Source organism: Sciurus vulgaris (assembly GCF_902686455.1).
Source record: "Sciurus vulgaris genome assembly, chromosome: 15".
In the NCBI taxonomy this organism is placed as follows: domain Eukaryota; kingdom Metazoa; phylum Chordata; class Mammalia; order Rodentia; family Sciuridae; genus Sciurus; species Sciurus vulgaris.
Window position 1 is genome coordinate 47,937,026 of NC_136476.1, and position 20,391 is coordinate 47,957,416.

General features: G+C 33.2%; 1 long non-coding RNA gene across 1 annotated transcript in view; it reads right to left on the reverse strand.

The window, feature by feature from the left end:
* LOC306645080 overlaps positions 1-20,391 on the reverse strand; it is an 83,221-nt gene that overhangs the window by 42,523 nt on the left and 20,307 nt on the right. The window contains exon 3 of the long non-coding RNA XR_013759536.1: positions 11,179-11,230. This is a non-coding gene — a long non-coding RNA (uncharacterized lncRNA). The remainder of the gene's footprint in view (positions 1-11,178; positions 11,231-20,391) is intronic.

The window sequence follows — 20,391 nt, forward strand, 5'->3', positions numbered from 1 at the left end:
ATCTAATGTCTGGGTTTTGTTTGCCCTATTTAGCATTTTACAAAATTTCATTTTGATATAATATACATGTATTTGCTCTAAAGAAATGAAAGGTATCATAGGTATTTGTTGAAATCATGGAAAAGTCATGACAATGTAATGAATGCATATAAATATAAAAAAAATGGACAAAATGAAAACATTGGAATAGTTGGTACAAAATAAGGGGGTAAAATACAATTGCTCATTGCTCAAATCTAGTGGAAGTGATATAGGACAGATAATTTTAGAAAACTCTGTACAAGCTAAAAAGATCTAAATTTTCATGGTATATTTGGCATGGAAGAATTAGTATTCCAAAGCTTGATTTAATGCGTAACAAAAGCCTATTTGGTGTTTTATCAGTAACTATTTTTCCCTCACAATGTAAAGAAGAAATATTATTTCTTTTTAAGGTATTTATTTTTTCCAGATCTCTCTACTCAAGAAAAAAAATTAGATATTTTTTTCTACATTTACAAAATACAGAATGAAATGACTGCTCTGAAGTCATGAACATTTTTCTTCATAAAGAATGGGACACAAAACATTTTTACTCAGCCTTATCTTCCATTGGTTCAGGGCCAAAACATTTGGGAATAGTGCCTTTATTATTTCCATTACAGTCACTGCCATTTTGGGAAAAATTAATTTTGTCTAAATACACAGCTTGCATATTTTGAATCATCATTTCTGGAAATAACAAAACATATAATATCAGGCTTAATGTTATACTGCATATTATCTGAAAATGGAGCATGCTAGCAACTGAATTTTCTTGATTATAAACTTTTTTGAGTATGTATAATTCATTTTTTGCTTAGTAAACTAAATATATCAATGCTCTTTTATGGGATGCACTGTGGGAAGACTGAGGGAGGGAAAGAAAATAGAAAACACTACAAATTGAGATGGGTATTAGAACACCAGAAACTGGTAACTTCAACTTCCAAGCAGGAGGATGTACTGAATCGTCTGGACCCTTGAATTGAAGGAAGTTAAGCTGAGTTTGAATTACTGCTCTACCATTGGCTGCTGATAAATTAGGTATTTTTCTATTTTACTGTTTATTGTGAAGAATAAATTAATAGTAAGATGTTTGATATTTTTATTATAAGATTAGTAATAAATATGAGATATTATCATTGTCTAAAGCAACATGCTTTTAAAAAGAGGATGTGTGGATTCTGAGACAGAGATAAGAAGGAAAAATGTTGGACACTTCCAATATTTGGCACAACTGTGGGATTGCTAGAAATTTGTAAAGACATACTACACAGCAGTGAGTGAGTAAATCTATTTCTGATATCCTCTCAAGAGTATAGTCTTGGAAGTAACTGGTAAGGTAAATGAAACTTTAGGTTAAGATATCTGAAATTTTCAGTGCCTATTTTCAGCCTATCCATTGAATGCTTAATAAATTCACTGTATTTTAAAAATTCACTTGACTAAGTTACTTCAGTCAAAACTTTTGTAAGGATTAAGAATATTAAATAATTGAATGTGAAAGTTCCTCTAGGTTCTAGAATTTCAAAGATAACTTTTAGAATTGATATGTTCTAAGAAGATTTGGAACCAGTACTATTCTCTAAAATCAGGATTATGAAATCCCTTTGATTAAAAATATACATGATCTTCCTTAAACCAGTGTGCCAATATTTAAAAGTAAAGGGCTTACTAAATAGCAGAAGTATATTTTTCATTTTTGTATACTGAGATAAATATAGCTAAATTTTAGTTAATTGGGTCTGTCAATTCATTAATGAGAGATGATTTAAAAAGCTGATTTAATTTTCCAAGAAAAGTTTTGATTTACAGTTTAATTTCTTCAATTTCTCCATTGTCAGCACAGTGTAAGTCAATATTCACTGTTTCACAGAATTCCTATAAGCATTAAATGAGAATAAATATAAAGCAGATATAATCTCTGACAAATGGTTATCTTAAATATGAGTTGTTCTTACTGATGAAAGTATTGGTACAAATATTAAATTGTGAGATCCCAGAAATTCTATCTATACAACTAGCCAAGTTCTATAAATTTGTGTGTATTCTACATTTCAGTAAAGGAAAACAGAGGTGACTAAGATTAGTAAAAGTGGACATAGGAAAAAATAGTAAAAACAGATTTTAATCAGTAATAACTACTGCGATAGGGAAAAGAGGTTAGCATATACTGAGCTCAACCTTGATGAGTACAGAAGTGAACAGATGTTTTTAAAGGAGAACGAGGAAGGAGGGAGAGTGGGGAGTGGGGACTCAGAAAAGTTAAGCTGAGTTTTGTCAATTATCCATTGGGATTCTATATTTCCATAAGACTGAGAGACTGGCATCCTATGTTGGCAGAAATAAAAAGAAAATTCTTTGGATAGCCTTGGTTTTTCTTCCATAGTCACTTCAGGGAGGGTTTGAGTCATCATCATTTTGTGATCTTGAGTTATTAGAAATTATCTTGGTGTTTGCTCAAGTCTTTATTGGCCAGAATTGAGGCCTAGTGGAGAATAAGGTTTGAAGCAGCTTGACTAGTGTTTTGTCAAGAACACAATCAGGAATCAATAAGAGAAAAAGAAAACAAAATATGTGATAAGTGCTTTTGAACATTAGTTCCATTCTCACCTAAGAGATATTTATATTATGTGGCCATTTGATTTTACTTAACTACCATGGATTTCATTATAAATCTAAATCACATGTGAAAGGTTATTTCTTCAGAGTATGAAAAATATCCAAAATAAATTTTAACTTATGATAATTGAACTTCAAAGATTAAGTTGGACTCACTGTGCTAGGCAAATCACATAAATACCTGTCTTCCATATACCATTTTTGACTGTATAAAAATATAATTTTCTTACTAACAGCTCAAATTTCTTTCAGTAGCGTCAAATAAAACGAAAAAAAGTATGATTTACTTTCATTATCTTCCAACCAAGAGATTTTTGTTGCGCATAGTACAAAACACTTTGGAAAACTTTCAAGCCCAAGAAAAATACACCAAATGATTTCTCTCTTCACCTCCAGCATCCTCACCTGACTTTCTTCCTTCCTGTCTTAAATCTGCACTTTCTTTTCAGTCCTAAAGGAAATAGTCTAATGATGATTTAATCATTTCACAACTGAAATTTGAAAATATCTCTTTACCTACCTTGACTCTTTCCACAAACTCAAAAAAAAAAAAAAAAAAAAAAAACTACATAGAGGCTATTCTTTCCTTATTTTCCAACATTATTGATTTTCTTGGTATGCAAATTCATCTCCCTACTATATAAATCATGTGTTGCTAAGTTGGATAGTCCCAAACTTAATGTTCTTTTCTTAAAACAAAAATGGGCAATCCTATATTCCTCATTTCCTTGGAATATATCTTACATATATTCTGTGGGAATATTGTTATTTAAACAATGTTTGACCCAGGAAGTCCTTCTTTCCTCTTGGATTTCTTGATTTTTGTTCCTTTTGACACTTCACAATATCCATTTTTTCTGCTCCCTAAATTCAGGTAAATCTATGCTTAACCTATGTGCCAATTGTATTGACTGGTCCCTCTCAATCTTATTTACAGATTACTATGGAACACTTAACATCTTCTATTAAAGCAAACACTAAAAGAAAACACCTAATTATGAAATTTCAGGAAATTTGAGCTAAAGTATAAAAGATATTCGGGAGAATTATTATACATAAAACATCTGCCTATTTGTGTTGTAACTAAAGCCTACAACATAAAAAGTACAGATCTCATCTACACCAGCATTGTCTGCAGCTTGATAAAATGGGTTTGACCATCATGAAAGATCTCTGCCCAACTCCTAACTTGTCCACTTATCCGGATAAACATAGTCTTGCCATATTTTTTTCTCCAGATCTTAGTTCCCTTCTCTATATGCTCAGGATTATGTTGCACTAAAAACTGACCCGTAAATACCAGGCAATGTAAACACCATGATAATGGAAATTATAATATGACAGGGATGATGATGATAATAATTATAATGTTACTTTCTTTTGATCACTTCCTATTCTCCATCTCCATTTGCCTATATTTGGTATGATATTTTAAGTTCCAAATATATGCTTATTAGCTTTCTTATAATTCCTATTACTTTGTTTCATTTAAATTACCCATGTCCTACATTTTATCCTTTGTTTTATGCTGTTTATCCACAGAGGCTCAATCAGCTCTGGAAGAATGTAATACATGCAAAAAGACCGACACACATCTGTACATGTAGCATTTACACATATGTATATCAAATAGAAATATATATATATAAATAAAGTAGCATCATTTTAGAGTCATTATGCTTTCACATATAGGCACAACAAAGGTTTTACTAATTCATTCAATGTTATTTTTTAGAAAATTTGTTTTTGAGCATTTTGTAATTTTGAGATATTTTGTTGTACTTGAAAAAACAAGTCCCTGAAAACTTGCCTCGATTATCTTTGGTTTCTAGGTGGCCAGCAAACCAAATTTTGGACACAGATTATTATAAAAAATAGGCATTTTGTAGATTCCTACACCCTCGTGGTTGGAATATGTTAAAATACTTACTCTAAAATATTATACAAATAATGATTTTGTCTAGAAAGTTACTATTATTACAATATCCAAACTTTCCTCAAAAAAATTAGAGAAGTTTGCTTCCTCAAGAACTAGTCTTTATTGCTCTGATAATAGAAAAATGCTTTCTTTTATTAGGTATAAAATCTGCTTCCTTTGGACCAACCAATGCAAAGTATTAGTTCTGCTCTCCAGAGTTCTACACTGCGAGTCTAATCCATCTTCCACATGACAGCCCTTCACATATTTGAAGACAGCTTGCACTGCTCTGCTAAGTCCTTAATCTATATATTCCTGTGGTTCAACTACATTTTTGTCAGCTCTAGTTATTCTTTTTTGACTTCCTATGAGGTTCTTTTCTGTCATTCTTAAACTTTAGTTTGTCAGTGCATAGTTTCAAGACAATGTTCACTTGAAACAATCAGTCCTCAAACCAATGAGCATAATATCAAATAGGAGTTATGAAATAGTTGAGTAAGAATGTTTTTAAAAAATCAGTCATCACTTTTCAATTTCTGTGTTACAAAATGTCTTTAGCCTTAGAGTGTAACATGATAATCATTTAATTAAGTGTATAAGTTCTGAGAGCAAAAATTTTATGGGTAATATGCATATGAGGACAGACTGAATCTCTGCTCTGAAATCCTGAGGCCACTTCTGGGAGAACTTAAACAACCAGAATGACTTGCATGTGTTGGTCTTGTAATCACCTGGAGGCTTCTTCACTAACATGCCTGGACCAAGGTAGGGATGAAATAAAGACTGACCTCAGCTGAGGCTAGAGAATGGAGCACACACGTATAGTCTCTCCTTGAGGCTTGGGTTTTTCAAAGCCTGGCAGCTCAATTCTGGAAGTGTGCAGAACAAGCACTGCAAAAACAAGACTGAAGTCGATAGGTCTCTTCTGATCTAACCTGAGAAGACATTTGGGTTCTGTATCACCCTTAAATTAAAGGAATAGAGCAACAACATGTCCCAGTTCCTGGGGTGCTATTAGAGCCTGCCCAGGCAGGAATAACTTACTAAGTATTATCTGGACAATCACTGACTTTGCTCACTTATGCTGGGACTAGAGCAAATTAGTGTTATCAGTAGAAAGCAAGCAAGAAAGCAAGGCTGCTAAGCAAGTCATAGCAGTTGCTTCTTGGGATGCTGAACAAAGAACAAAGCATACTAAAATAATTAATGATGCCACTACTTCTGTAGTCTAACTTAGAAAATCCCTCTCCCTGTAGTGAATGAAGTTGCTCATCTAGCCAGCAGCCACTGGACAAGAGTGTTATGAGGGGTAAAGACACTATTTTCTGGTGAACACTATTGTAGGCCTATGTGAAGCACTGTAAGCATCTTGAGCCATGGAGGTGCACCTGCCCCACTGGTCACCATGGGCCCTTCTCCCTGCCCCATCTCCAGGTGTCTTTCTTTGATACTTAGCAATCTAGCCCACTGTCCTAGCACATCTGGGCTTTGGATGTTGCAGAGTCACTTTAACCAATTTTATTAATGATAAGTGAGTTGCTAAGTACAACCAGATACGAGTACAGGGTAATCTAAATACTTCTCTTGATAGATGAGTGACAGAGGAGTGTGTAGTGCAGTAGATATTGTTGGAGTAATTTTGAAAAAATATTGTTTGTCTCAGTCTGCCCTCTGGATACAATTCATAGTCCTCCACCTAAAATATACACTTACTTCAAAAGACTCACAGAGACTAATCACATAGAGCATCAGATCTAGGTCTGCTTGTAAACTAAGAGGAAGTCATCTTCCTCCATCAACCCAGCACATCAGCATGAACCATGTATGGAATCCTTGGGGTAAACAGTAAACGCTACCACAGGAAGAGGAGAAAGGAAAGGTTCCCAACAGTCATGGTCACATCATCCCATCATGGTTTTAGAGTCCATTTGGGTACATGTTGCCAGCGCTGAAGCCTTCTTCATTTTGTATTACCTTTAGCATTTTAGGTCTAAGTATAAATAATTAAATAAATAAACAAATATGTTATATACATATATTTTTAATTTAGTTTTCTTATATATCAATTTATAATCCACTCCATTGAATGAAAGCCATATCTACTAATTTCTTTGTGACAAGCTCTCTCAACCTTGGACTTCCTACGAGGTATTTGTGGGACAGCTTTAAGGTTACTAGAAGGCTATTCTTCAGCATAGAGCAGCTCTGGAACACACAGAAGGCATTTTGCCCATTTGAAAGAGTCCATGAGGCATCACTTAGGAATTTTTCAAGGATTTTTTAGAGAAGATTTTCAGTCACACTCTTGGCCTTGTCTTTACTCAGAGGCCATATTCTCCTTACAACATGTGGATCAGATGTTTTCCCTGAGTTCCTTTACTAGTTTGAATATCATGCCTTCTGAAAAGGATGGAATTGAGAAATGGTTTTATTTTCAAATTTTAGCAAGCCCGATCTTTTTCAAATGTTCTCTGGTTTTTCTTAAAAATGAACTTTTAAAAGTCTTTAGCTGATTTCCTCTATTTGTACATTACAGTACATAAAGACAACTGCTAGCATTTTTAAAATCCAGAATGAAAATATCCTTAGCAAATTCAACTAGTTTGTTGGAGACATTTTCTATTTTTCATGTTATCTTGGGTGGCAATCAGGTCATGTTTTGCTACCATTTAAGAAGGGTCATGTTTCTTGTAGCTGAATAATATTTGTTTTCCTTTTTATAATCCTTAACAGACAGCTGTGTCAGTTTCTTTCAGGTTTATGCCTATGACTCAGTCTCCAATTCAGAGCCAAATATATTCAGTTTATTTTATTTATATTATATTTCGATAGTAATTTTATTCCAGGTTTCCCTTACTCACAACCACCTACACCAACTTAGTGATATTAAAAAAAAAAAAAAAAAACATAACTTTAACTGATTATGTAATCAAGAATTTGAATTGCTCCAGGAGAAGATGGATTGTCCTCGTTCCCCACGTCTGGGGACTCAGTTAGGAATAATCCAGCAATCAGGAATGATTTAAGTGGCCCTATGCTAGAATCTCTGAAGGCTTCTCCATGGAGGCGTCTGATGTGTAGGTTGACCAAAAGGCTAGACTCAGCGGGAGATTTTGATTAGAGCACCTATACATGGTCTCACATGGGGCTTGGGCTTTCACTGCTTAGCAGCTGAGTATTAAGAGGAATTCTTGAATGAGGATATAAAGCAAGCATGCATTTTAAGACACCAAGACAGAAGATGCAAAACTAGTTTCAGAAGTCAGCCTGTTTCACTTCAGCCTCTCTCTACTGATTATAAGTAATTCACTAAGGTCTACATGGTTTCAAAAGCTGGATTTAGGTTCCGGTTTAAGACAGGCAAATAGATAGTATGCAGTACAAAAGAGTTTATCAGGTGAGAAATGTTATCGTAATCATATTTATAAAATATGACTGGTAAATTATTAACCTGTAATTTATCTCCAAGTTTGACTACTTTGTATTATTTTTGAAAACAACCAAAAAACAAACAAATAAAAAGAAAAACAATGAACACCCACACCTGAATTGATTTTGCTATAAGTTTGTTCTATAATGGAATTTGAGTTACTTGTCAAATTAGCATTGAATCAAATACAGATTCCATAACAGAAATACTAAGAACTGTATTACAAGTTCTCTGGTGAGTCAATATCACTTCCACAGATCTTGTCTGATCTAATGACTCTATATTAGTTTTTTTTTTTTTCTGAATGAATTTGGTAATAGTGTGAATTGTGGGTCAAATTTTAGGTAAGCAGTTTGCTTTTGAAGATATCTACTTTTTATGAAGAGCATGAAATTATGGTAAACTAGATAAATTTTGCAGGATAAAGACAAGGATGGAGAAATAATTGCCATCCTGTCCTTGTCATATGGAAACCTAATTCCAATTCCATTAGAATAGTTCCATAAAACAGTCAGTTCCCCGATGTGACCAAAATAACCATTTGACCAGAGACTCATGATGTTCAGAAGTCCAGGTAACCAGAATGCAATTAGGTAACCCCTAATCATCCTGCTCACTTTCTCCAACATTTCTATTAAAACTTCTTTAAAATGTACTGATAACCTCTGATTCTTTGATATTCACTCACTGTCATCTACTTAGTCTCACCTAGTTAATTTTCCATGAGTCTTTATTATGACAGCTCATTTACAAACTCTCCCAATCCAGGTGATTTCCCTACAGCTCCATTATACTAACCCAGAAACATTCGTTATGGAATGTTACAAACAACTATGTCCTACTCTTTGTATGCCATTTTCAGCTTAATATTGCTGGAAGAAGAAAAAACACAGATAAATCCTGAAAGAAAATTGTGTGACCTGAACAAATTTGATTTAGCCTTAACTAAAATCATGCTTGTATGAAAGTCACAGGTTTCAAACTTCAGTTAATAAAAAAGGCCTAACGGGAAATTTTAAACAAGTAAGCTGGTGACACAATGCTTTGGTAATGTTGAGCTGCAGACCAGCTATTAACATTTGTTTAAAAAAATAAGGAAAGAAAGACATGAATATTCACATCTCTGTAACTGAAAGTTTTCAGTTAAAACTTCATGTTTTGCAACTTGTCATGATAATGTTCAAGTTCTACCTAAATTGTGTTTACCAAAGAAGACAAAGAGCCTTCTCCTTCAAATTTTAGAATAGCTACTGTGGAAAGCAGTGACTTGAATCATGGTCTCTTTGTTTCATGGCTGTGTTAAGCTGGGAACTTCCTATGCAAAAGTGCAGGTCAAGATGGCCCAGTTGCTGTGGTGATGCCCAGCCTCAAGAGGCTCTGTGCAAAGCGCAGAGCTGTATCAGTCTGGACCTTGAACTCAGGCACCAAATTCCCATAAATAGAGAAATATGAGTATACCAAGATAACCCTAATAACCCCTAGTCCTGTGTCCTTCAGATTGCCTGCTTTACTGAAACTTTCCCACAAATAACCTGTCAATGAAACCTATGTAATAAACATGCTGTACTAGTTTTGAGTCTTTCATCCTCCATTGGAGGGTAATGTCCCATCTAGTCACGGCCTTCTCTCTTTGTGTGTCTGTTCATCTTTTCTAAATCCCCCATCATCCCTCATTTGGGTTTTTATAAATTAATGGCCATGGCTGAGAGACAGGCCATGGTAGTTGGCGCCCAAAGAGGGACATGAGGCCCAGATAAGCAACTTGATAGACTGTTTGTTTTAAGAAACTTGTGTCTCACCCTAAGTTTGAAACAATTTTGGCATAGGAATATGGTTTTCACACTAATAGTTGACCATTGACTGTAACATGGCTGAAAGAATTTAAAAGACTTAGTATTTTAAGTAAGTTAGGATCAGACCTAATGACAACTTTCCTTGCCAAAAAGAGTATAGTCTGCATTTATAATAATGGATAATTTATCAGTTTTCTCCTTAAGTTACTTCCCAAAAGCATTTGAAGGCTGAAATATCCATTTGCTTTGATATATTTTATAAATTCAGCATTGGTATCACCACATTCTACTGGTTGGGCAAATTGATTTCAAAAAAGTTTATGTGTATTTAATATATCAAAATATTCTACTTTAATCCTTTAACCTAGGTTTTTGAATCTTGAAAATTAAGTTTTACACACCCTAAAATTAAATCAACTAGGATATGGTTGGTTTCTTTAATGATCTGGACTTAATAGGTTCATAAAATAATTCACTTATTCACATTGATACACCTTCAAACTATTCTGTTCAATTGTTCTTCCCTACCCTTGTATAAAATAATGAACAGATCCCAAAGCATTTATAATCATATTCTTTTATTAAATGTTCCTTCTGATCTATTGGCAACACTTTACTGTCTCACTGAAAGCTATTCCCTTTAAGCAGGTTTAATTTGAATCTATCAAAGAAACTTTCATATAGTCATCATGTTCATTTTCTTTCTCCTGTGTGCTTTATCTCTCCATCTACACTGGAGTTGATGATTATGTTTATTCTGACTTAGGGAAAGTGTAATAGTCTATAGGAAATAAACATAATGTTCTGGGACAGCATAACTGTAATATTACATCAAGACCACCTTTGCATCCAATGCCGAAATAATAGCAGCTTGATCTATCAAAGATATTTTGGCAGCTTTCCCAAGGTGCTCATCATGGGAGACTACTTTTCTTATAGTTCCTGATAAAGATTAAGTTTCTCCTGATTAGCTTTTGGTGACCTTTTTTTGCTACTGTCCACCATAGTCTCTTGCTTCTGGTTGTCTATCCCAAGTACTTTTTCTTCTTTTGATGCCACCTTGTCCATGCTCCTTCCATAGATCCACCTTCCGACCGTATGGGCCTGCTTTGTGGAGTTGTTGAAGTTCTGTTCACTCCCTAGGGAGCTTCCTACACTGTGCCACAGAATGTCAGGTCTATCATCTTCAGGCTTGTATCCCTAAAAATCCAAAAGACTCACACAACACTGTAAGGAATTCTCTAATGTTTACTTCAGTGACTTTGAGACAGGAAAAATGTGCATCACATTAATAGGTCTAGCTCCAAATAAATTATGTAGATATTTTTGTGATCACTCTCTTCTCCCCTAACTTAGGTGTGATTGGATGAAGATCTGATTTTATAATGTCTTACCATGCACATTCTGCTTGTGATCTAACACCTAGTTTCCTTGTCCATTGGAGCACTGCCAAAAGCAATAAATAAATAAATAAATAAATAAATAAATAAATAAATAAATAAAAATTTAAAGAATAAGAAAGCTTGCATTTAACATTGTGTTACAAAGATTCCACTTCTATAGAATCCTTGAGACCTTTAAATCTAATTCTATGCCTCCACAAAAGTCACGAAAAAACTAAAGAAAACTAAGGAAAATTAAGGGCCATTTTTTCAATTTTAGTTACTTCGTGATAATTTTGCACTTTTTTTTACAATGTATAGAATAATTTTAAGAAATCATATCTTTATTATTTCTTAGATTACTTACAGATATGAATTACTGAGAAAAGAATCTAGAGTCATATTTATACTTAAACTTCTGGTGATTTATTTTGCACAAACATAAAATCATTAAAAGTAGGTTAATTTAAATCCACTAAAATAGGTTGATTATGGTGGAAATTTATATTCCTAAATTGTTTAAAGACTTACTAATTAGAGACGTCACCTGCAAGCATGGATATCACATTGGATTATGCGTTTCCTCAGTACATTCAATACTTTTTCATTGCTTATAAAATTGAATTTAAGTTCCCTCCTTAATATCACAGATTCTCTTTTTCTACAAGGTTGAATGGTAGCAAGAAAGTTGTAAGCAGAGATCTGAAAAGACTTTTACTTACTTAAAATGTGCTCACTTGCTGGAAATTCATCTACTCATATGAAGAGGTCTAAACTAACCTACTGGAAAGTAAAACACATAGAAAAAAATCAAGCTGAATCAACTGTGGCTTCAGACTCCAACCAGATTGTCAACCACCAGTAGTATTAATTGACAACATCATAGGTACTGATTAACTGACTGCAACATTCAGCTAAGTCAGTACAGCTCAGAAGACCTGCTGAGATTTTCCACAAAACTAACAAACTAAATGAATGACTTCTAGTTAATTGCTACAGTAGTTTTATGCATTTTGTTATGTATCATAGTCTAAAATGGTATTTACCTATAATTAAAAATTGATTGTGGCTATAAAATATAAAGTTAGATTGCACATATATCTTAGTTTAAAGAACTTAGCCATAATATTCATTGTACAAGGCATGTTTATGTGCCTGATGATTGTGAAAACTTGAATTTTTCTCCTTCCTTATGAAATAGGCTATGGATTTTGGTCTGTGGGCATATTGAGAATCTAGAGGATTCCATAGTAAGACTGATTCGGATGAATGTATTGGTAAACAACCGGATCCTGCAAACAAACTGCAGTAATTTGATTCCAGGAAAGCAAAAGCGAGAGCCCATGGAGTGATTACATTTGTGTTTCACATTCAGTAATGTGCCCACCAATAAAATGAATTTGATATGATATATAAATGAAACACTTTAATTTATAAAAATGGCCCGAGTTTTATAACTGAACAATGGTAATCATGTTTTTTAACCTTTGTGTAAAAACAAAATGAAAAACCCAAGATTCTTATCCATAAAGATTATAGCACATTCAGATCCTTTATGAGACAATTTCTCCTTCATTTATGTTTCCAACATCTGAATTTTTCTTAAAATAAGAAGAGATTACAAACTAAGGAAACAGGATGTATGCATATATAAATAAGAAAGAAGACAATATAGATTTATTTCATATCTGTTTTGAGCTATTTGTTTTTCCTGACATCATTTCATTCAAAGGGCAATGACTGAGCTAAGGAGATGGGGTATAAGATGAGGCACCAGTTCCAGAGAATATAATAATGCTTAAGAAAGATAAGGTAGTGTTTACTATGTTCTAGACCTTGTTTTAAGTGCACTAAATATAAATCATTAACTCTTCAGGTTTTGTGCCAATCCAAAGAAGTGGGTATTATTATTCTACATCATGCATCTGAGACCGAAAAGTTCTCATGTTCACTAGATATTGGGTGGTAATAGGGACTAGAATCTTGGTGTTTATTTAAAGAAAAAAGAAAAAGAAAAAGAAAAAAACGGCCAATTTTTTTTTTTTTTTCCTACATGGAGAGAATGAGCTGGAACTTATTTATTTAGGGTCATATAGTAGGCAAGCTCAAGAAAAATTACTTGATTCCTTAAGTTGACAGTTAATGGCCACAGGCAGTTATAGGTCTTAGTCTTTCATTATGTTGGCCTCTGGAAATTTGAATCAAGTGCGTTAAAATATTAGAATTTACCAAAAATTAGAAATTTCTCTACTTCATTTCTTAGTTTTTGAAGGGAGAGTCCAAAACATGCCCTATATCAATATCTTACCAAAACACCCTGTGAGAGGGCGCTGGTATCTCTACTTTACAGAGAAGGGAGCTAAAGTTCAGAGGGACTGACAAATTTCCTATGTGTCATTTGTTGGTAAGTAGGTCTTCTTACTCCACCAGCGCTGCTACTTCTCTTATGTCATCTTACATAGTTGTAGTATATGGGTCAATTAAAGAACTCTTGCAGTAAGTGATCCCCCAATAAGTTTCATACATGATTCCTTCTTCCCTTTATTTTCTGAGTTTAGATGCATGAATGTCTTTCTCATGTTTTTGTAATTACCTGCAACTGCAAGGGAAAATGCAAGGTAGAGAATTTATGTAGAATACTACTATGTAAATTTATGTGGTTTTGACTTTCCCTTCTCCTGTTGTAAAATAAGCTACTTGCCTCCAAGCAATATTACCCCTAATTATACTAATAGGAGTGATAAAATTAAATTTCTAGGTATTAGTGCTGGAAATTGACTATTCTTGTTGGCAATCACTGAAGAACTTATAACATAGTTGGTACTAATTTGCTGGTTCCTCTCAAAAATAACCTCTAATGCCTAGTATAAATTAATTTTGTAAAATGCTTTTACATTTGGAGAATAGGGATGAAATATTCAGGTCAAGTATAAAGGAAATTTGAACTTCTAATGCTTCAGATTTTCTTTTCTTCTGTAGTTTATTTGAATTTACAAATAAATGTGCCTTTTGTGAGTAAGGGCTCCATGGTATTTTTGTTTTCTATGTAGTTTACTTTAAAAGTGGTTTAAGTAGATAGTGTAAAAGAAACACATTAAAATTAATTAAAGCCAAGTTTTAAATGATGAAGCAGCGGCACAGATTACAAGATAGAAATGGCAGGATTTTGTGTGCCCAGGTCTACAATATAATCGCCACAGATTTAATGAGCAAGTGTCTCTCAAATACATGCAAGAAAGAACCACCCTGAAAGCAAATATTTGGAAAGTGATATATGAGACATACAAAGTAAATATGACAGGGAGACATTGTGAAAAGATAAATATTCTTACCTGCATGACTTTTGGTAGGAAAATTTGAGTTGAGTCAAAGAACAGGTTGGGTGACATGGGAAGAAAACTTAGTTCAAGTGAAAGGAAGAACATAAATAAGGCAAAAATGCCATGAAGTTCTTGGTGGAATAGAATGCTGATCTGGTTATAGCTAGATGGAAGTTTCTCCACAAAATCTTTTCAATTTCTGCTACACCCAGGAAATGGAATTCCCAACTACAAACATAAGCTTTGCATGGAAATCATGACTAATCTTTTGAAATTTTTGTTTGTTTGTTTTAGTCATAACAAAAAGCCTGAAGACAGAATATACCAGCATTGCTTTCTCTGAATATGAAAGCTGGGAAGATGGGGGAAGGTAATGCTCTTTTATATTGATTGTGAGCATTTTAGCACCTGACTCATTGCAGATGACAATTTTAATGGATTTTTAAAATTTGAGTGAGGTGAAGAAAGTGAAGTTTCCCATTAAATTAATTGTAAAGACAGATTCTAAGGAAAAAGAAAAGACAACAAACAAGAGACAGGGTAAATGAGCTATGTTTAAAACATTTTAAGGAAAACCTCAAGCATTTAGTCAAAAGGCTAATGTAGTAATTGCCAACAATTCACTAACATTCACTAAAGTGTCATCTTTAATGGTTTATACTTGAAAACACTTCATTTGCCATAGTTAAAAATGTATTCTTATTTCTAAAATGTATGATTCAAATAATAAAGGGCTTTACCTTGGTCTTGCTGGATTTAGTTTGAATGAGGAAGATTTAAAGTTTTCTACTTGATTTATCACTGTGTGTGACATCCGATTTTTTAATAGTATCGTACCAAAATAACTTTTTCTCCTCTTTCAATTTAAAGATGGGCTCACCTACTCCATTACTGACAGGATAAAATGCACTTTTTTATTGTATTCATGTTATATTTGACAATTTTAGCACAAATTTGTACATGGGTGGTACTTAATTTCATACCATTTCTGTAATATGGCTACCACAGCACCATGCAACTCAGTATTAATAACTATAGTAGACATTTTTTGAGCACTTATATATACACAATACCATACTAAGCATATTAACTATGTTATATAAATGCTCAAAATCTAGACTTATATTTCTAATTTTTCTAATCTATAAACAAAGAAGTTGTTGACTGACAGGGTGTATACATGTTACCCAAAATCTTTTAACAAGAAGATGCAAACTTCTGATATTTTATTCTATAAAAATCTGTAACTGTAGTTCAAGGCTAGGAATTGTACTATGCTTTTGCCATTTCTGAATAATACTAACTCTATGAATAACTTACCTCTCTAAGCTTCAGACCTAATCAACAGTCAGAGTTATGGTACAAATTTTAATTCTTCTCTTGCAGTTTTGAAAATTATTCTTGAGATTGGGGATATAAATCAGAGGTGGAACAGTTGCCTCACATGGGCAAAGCCATGAGTTTGGTTTCCAGGACTATAAAAATAGATAAATAAATAAATTGAATAAAAATAATCTTTTACTGAGGTATAATTTACATGTAGTGAAACACACATATATTACTTACAAATGTAAACATGAAAAATATATCCCACACCCAAATGTACAGTATTTTTGTCACCCCCAAAATAGTCTTACTACTCCAGACAATTCCTTCCTACCCTTGAGTCGAACTCATTACGCTCTGTTCTTATTTTTTTCTCCAAGATTAATCTTGCTTATTCTATAGCTTGGCTTACATGGGTTCAAAAAGTATGCATTATTTCATATTCTGTTTCTCTTGCTTAGAATTCTTTTGCATTTGATCCATGTTTTTGCTTATATCTGTAGATGGTTCCTTTTATTGCTGAATATTATTCCATTGTATGACTAAGTCACAATATTTTAATCCATGTTTCTGCTGATAGACATTTTGGTTATTTTCAGTTCTTGGTTACTATGAATAAAGAAGCTCTGAATGTTTGGTGTAAGTCTTTTTATAGACATAAGTTTTCATATCAAAAAGTAAAATTACTGGTTCCCAGCCTAGGTGTAATTTTAACTTCAATTAGAAATTGTCAAACCAAAATTTTCAGCTCTTTCATCATTTTATTCTCCCTGCAGTAATAAAGATTATTCTGCATTTTTGCCAAGATTTGGTATGATCATCTCTTTTAAAATTTTAATAGTGCTGATAGGTGTGCACACCTACTCTTTCCTATAGCTGTAATATCAGAGTGTAACATTTCCTTCCGTGCCCTTGTTTTTGTTTATGCTTTCACCTTAGGGTGCCTCTCCATACTTTTTAAATAATGTCTGAAATTTGCAGTTTTTTGAAACAAACAAAAATACTACACAGAAGCATTATCGATGTGGTGGGAAAGTGTCAGTGGAGGTGAAACAATCTAGAGTCTTACAATTAGGTCTTCACTGGGACTGAATTGGGTATTTCCTTTCCCTGGGGTTGGATGGGCTTTGGTAAAATAGTTTTCTGTGAAAGCAGGCCTTTTGAAGGAGACCAGAGATCTCTGGGCATATTGCAGAATGATTACTTTTCCCTTCCTTTGCTAGTAGTGCAAAAGAATTTTTCTCCAGTTTTTACCCTAAAGACTTCTAGGACTCCTGGAGCTAAAATCATCAAATTGTGACTGCCTGTCCTCTCCAGATTGGATCTCCTTTGAGTTTTTAAATCTCAAATTAGTCCATACTATGCCTTCAGCAATTTTTCAAGGCTGGTTTACTTTTTTTTTTTTTTTTCTTTTTTTTTTATGGTACCAGCAATTGAACCCAGAGACACTTAACCACTGAGCCACATCCCCAACCCTTTTTACTATTTTATTTTGAGACAGTCAATGCTAGCTTAGAACAGGATAGTGATTTCAGCTTCAGACTTCTGCTCCTTATAAGCTGTGATTCTATTTGCTTCTCTACAATTTGGGGGAGCCAGCAGTTTGCCCTGTGATAGGTCAGATAGGTCTCACTTCCAGTTTTTTAAATTTTTTTTCACGTTATGAAGATAGTAATGATGACTTTTGGGTTTTATACATGTGGGAATGGGAACCAGAAGGTCACTTTTAGTGCTGTTGTTAATACTCTATAAATATAATTTCAAACAATAAAATATATAATTGATTATCTTTATTAGCATTGACATTCAGTAGAATTTCTCTTCTGACAATCGTAATACTTTTTAAAGATACTTCAAAGATGAGAATGTGTTGGAAAAATATTTTCACTAGCATTCATATTAGTATATATTATTCTGTAGGTAGGTGTGCATTATATAGATAAGTGTGATATTTTGCTACAGGAAGGCAATTATTATTTTATGAGCAGTGGATTCATTACCTAAAGTTACTTTACTGTAGAGCATCAAAGCAAAGATTTCATTTAGACAATTTTAATCAGGCAAGGATGACTTTATTTGAGGATACTACAATAGGGGAGAGAAACTGACCTCAACTCTCCTGAAGGAAAGGGCTGGATTTTTTTTAACAGTTGATGTAGGGGAGCTCATAGATCACTTGTATTAGATAGTTGAATTTACTCAAAGAAAAAATGAATTTTCTTTTATCTTCATGATAGCAGGTAGTTTTGTAATTTGGAGTAAGTGCCCACTGCTTATGGGATTTTCCTAGATTACATCTCAAAGAAAGGGTTGACAGAACCATAAGAAAATTATTCCTAGATTGTGAAACTAGTGGGAGAATTTTAAAAAAGATTTATAACTGAAAGAAGTAGAGAAAGATTTACAATTATAAGTTTTCTTAACTAAATGCTCTAAGAAGAGTGAGCTCAGAGCCATGAATCAGGGAAAAGACTATCAAAATTGAGTCAAATTGAGGGAAATGTTAAAGCATGTTTGTTCAATAGGCATGGAAACCAAGATTCCTAGTTTAACAATAACTATTTCTTATCATTCAATACAGCTGCTTTTCAATGACTTGAGTCCTACATTCAAGGTCATAATGATCATAGCAAACTTTATCAAGTAGGGACACTTAAAATAACAAATTTACACTTGTAAGATACTTATATTTTATTAGAAAAGACATCTGAAAAAAGTCCTAATATTGCAAAATTTTAAAGTGCAAATAGCATCATAACTGAATTTGATGTATCATAAATTTAAAATATTAATTTACTTAAGAGTTAACAGTTTTGCATATCAGTTATGACATATCAGCAAGTTAGATGCATAATCACAAATAAAAGTTTAATAATATGCTTAATTTCAAGGATTTTAAAAGGTACTGGAATATAAATATTAAAAAAATTATTGCTACAGTGATTAGGATTCCTGAGGCAATTTTTGAAATGTTCAAGGGCTACCTATAGCTGCAACGATAAAATCAAGTTGGCAGTGATGATACAGTGCAGGAAACACTTGTTGGTGAGAGGCAAGGTAGGTTATTTTTTTCACAGTTTTCATTATATCATCCTCAGCTAAGGTTGACTCTCCTCTTATTTTACCTTTATTTAAAAGTTGTATTTCTTCTTGGCCTCTTCCTTCAATGTGCATTCTTCTTTAAACTTATTTCTAGGCACAGTACAACATTGCTGAGCATACACAAAATAGGCAAAGGTTTACACAAAAGCAGGTTTTGTTGTAATCAGAGATAATTATGATAGCAGCAACTGGTGCAAAGTGTAAGTGGAAAAATAAAATGTAGAGCTCACTGCTGGAGGCATTCAAATAAGGCTCATCCACCAAGGCAGTGTCCCTTGAGGGAAGCAGAAGCAAAAAAAAATGATGGCAATATTCTACCATTAAGAAGCAAACATAAAAGTATAGGGCATTGACAGTCACTGGGAAAAACAAGCAATTTGGTGAAGTGCTGTGTGTTCAGCAGGTTAGCTGGGAAAGAGAAGAAGATACAGAGGAAATGTAGGGAATGTGAGCTATGGTGAATGCTTTCAAGAGGACTGACAAACAATAAATTTTCTTAATATAATGTTAGAAGAAGTTTGGAGTATTCCATTGGGCCTAGAACAAGGGATATCTGGAGAAATAGAAGAGAGGATGAGCAGATAGGAAAGTATCATAATGATCTGGGTAAAAAGACTGAGAATCTATAATTCCCAAGCTTACTCTTATTTCAGATACTGAAATGTTGATTAATTTTCAGTGATGATCCATTCAGGCTTCTTTACATGAGACCGATTGCCAATAATTCAACTGCACATCCTGTGATAGACTCTGGAAAAACAAAACAAAACAAAATAAGACAGCATCTGACACAGCTCTGAATATCATGATATACAAAATGGAGTATAAAGGGCTATTGTACAAAGTTGGGCTTTCCAGCAAGATGAGGGTCAACTAAAAGAGTTGTCAAGTGCAGCAGTAAAGAATTTTGAAAGAAGAGTATTTAAGAAAAACCTCCAATTTTGAAATGCAACTGTGAAACGTAACTGTGCCGGCGTTCATAATATCCTTTGGTTTCGTTCTTCATAGTTTTCCCCTTTGCTTTAAATAATTTAATTAATGTCATTAATTTTATATAAATATATGTTAGTTAATTATGCAAGATGTAATTAGACTGTAAGTATTCTTAGGAAAAAAATGCTTTGTTTTGGGTTCTTAGGGAAAATTATTTGTCTATATCTGATAATTTGCTTTCTTATTTAAACACACATTTACCACTTTATCTTAGGAAAGCGGTAAAAGAAATCTATGTCAATTATTTTCATGACAATATTAAGATGCAAAGTCAAAAGAAAGGGTTGGACTCATAATATCAGAATAAAAGAAAAAAATTAAAATTGGGAAGAGAACAAATGAGCATAATAAAACCAATCTAGACATTTTAATGCACTATTTCAAATTATTTATAATCTATTATTTTAAGTTCACATTTAACATAAATTCTAAATTTAGTTTATTGTAAATTTATTGTTAAATTTGGGTTTACTTTTAATTTTTT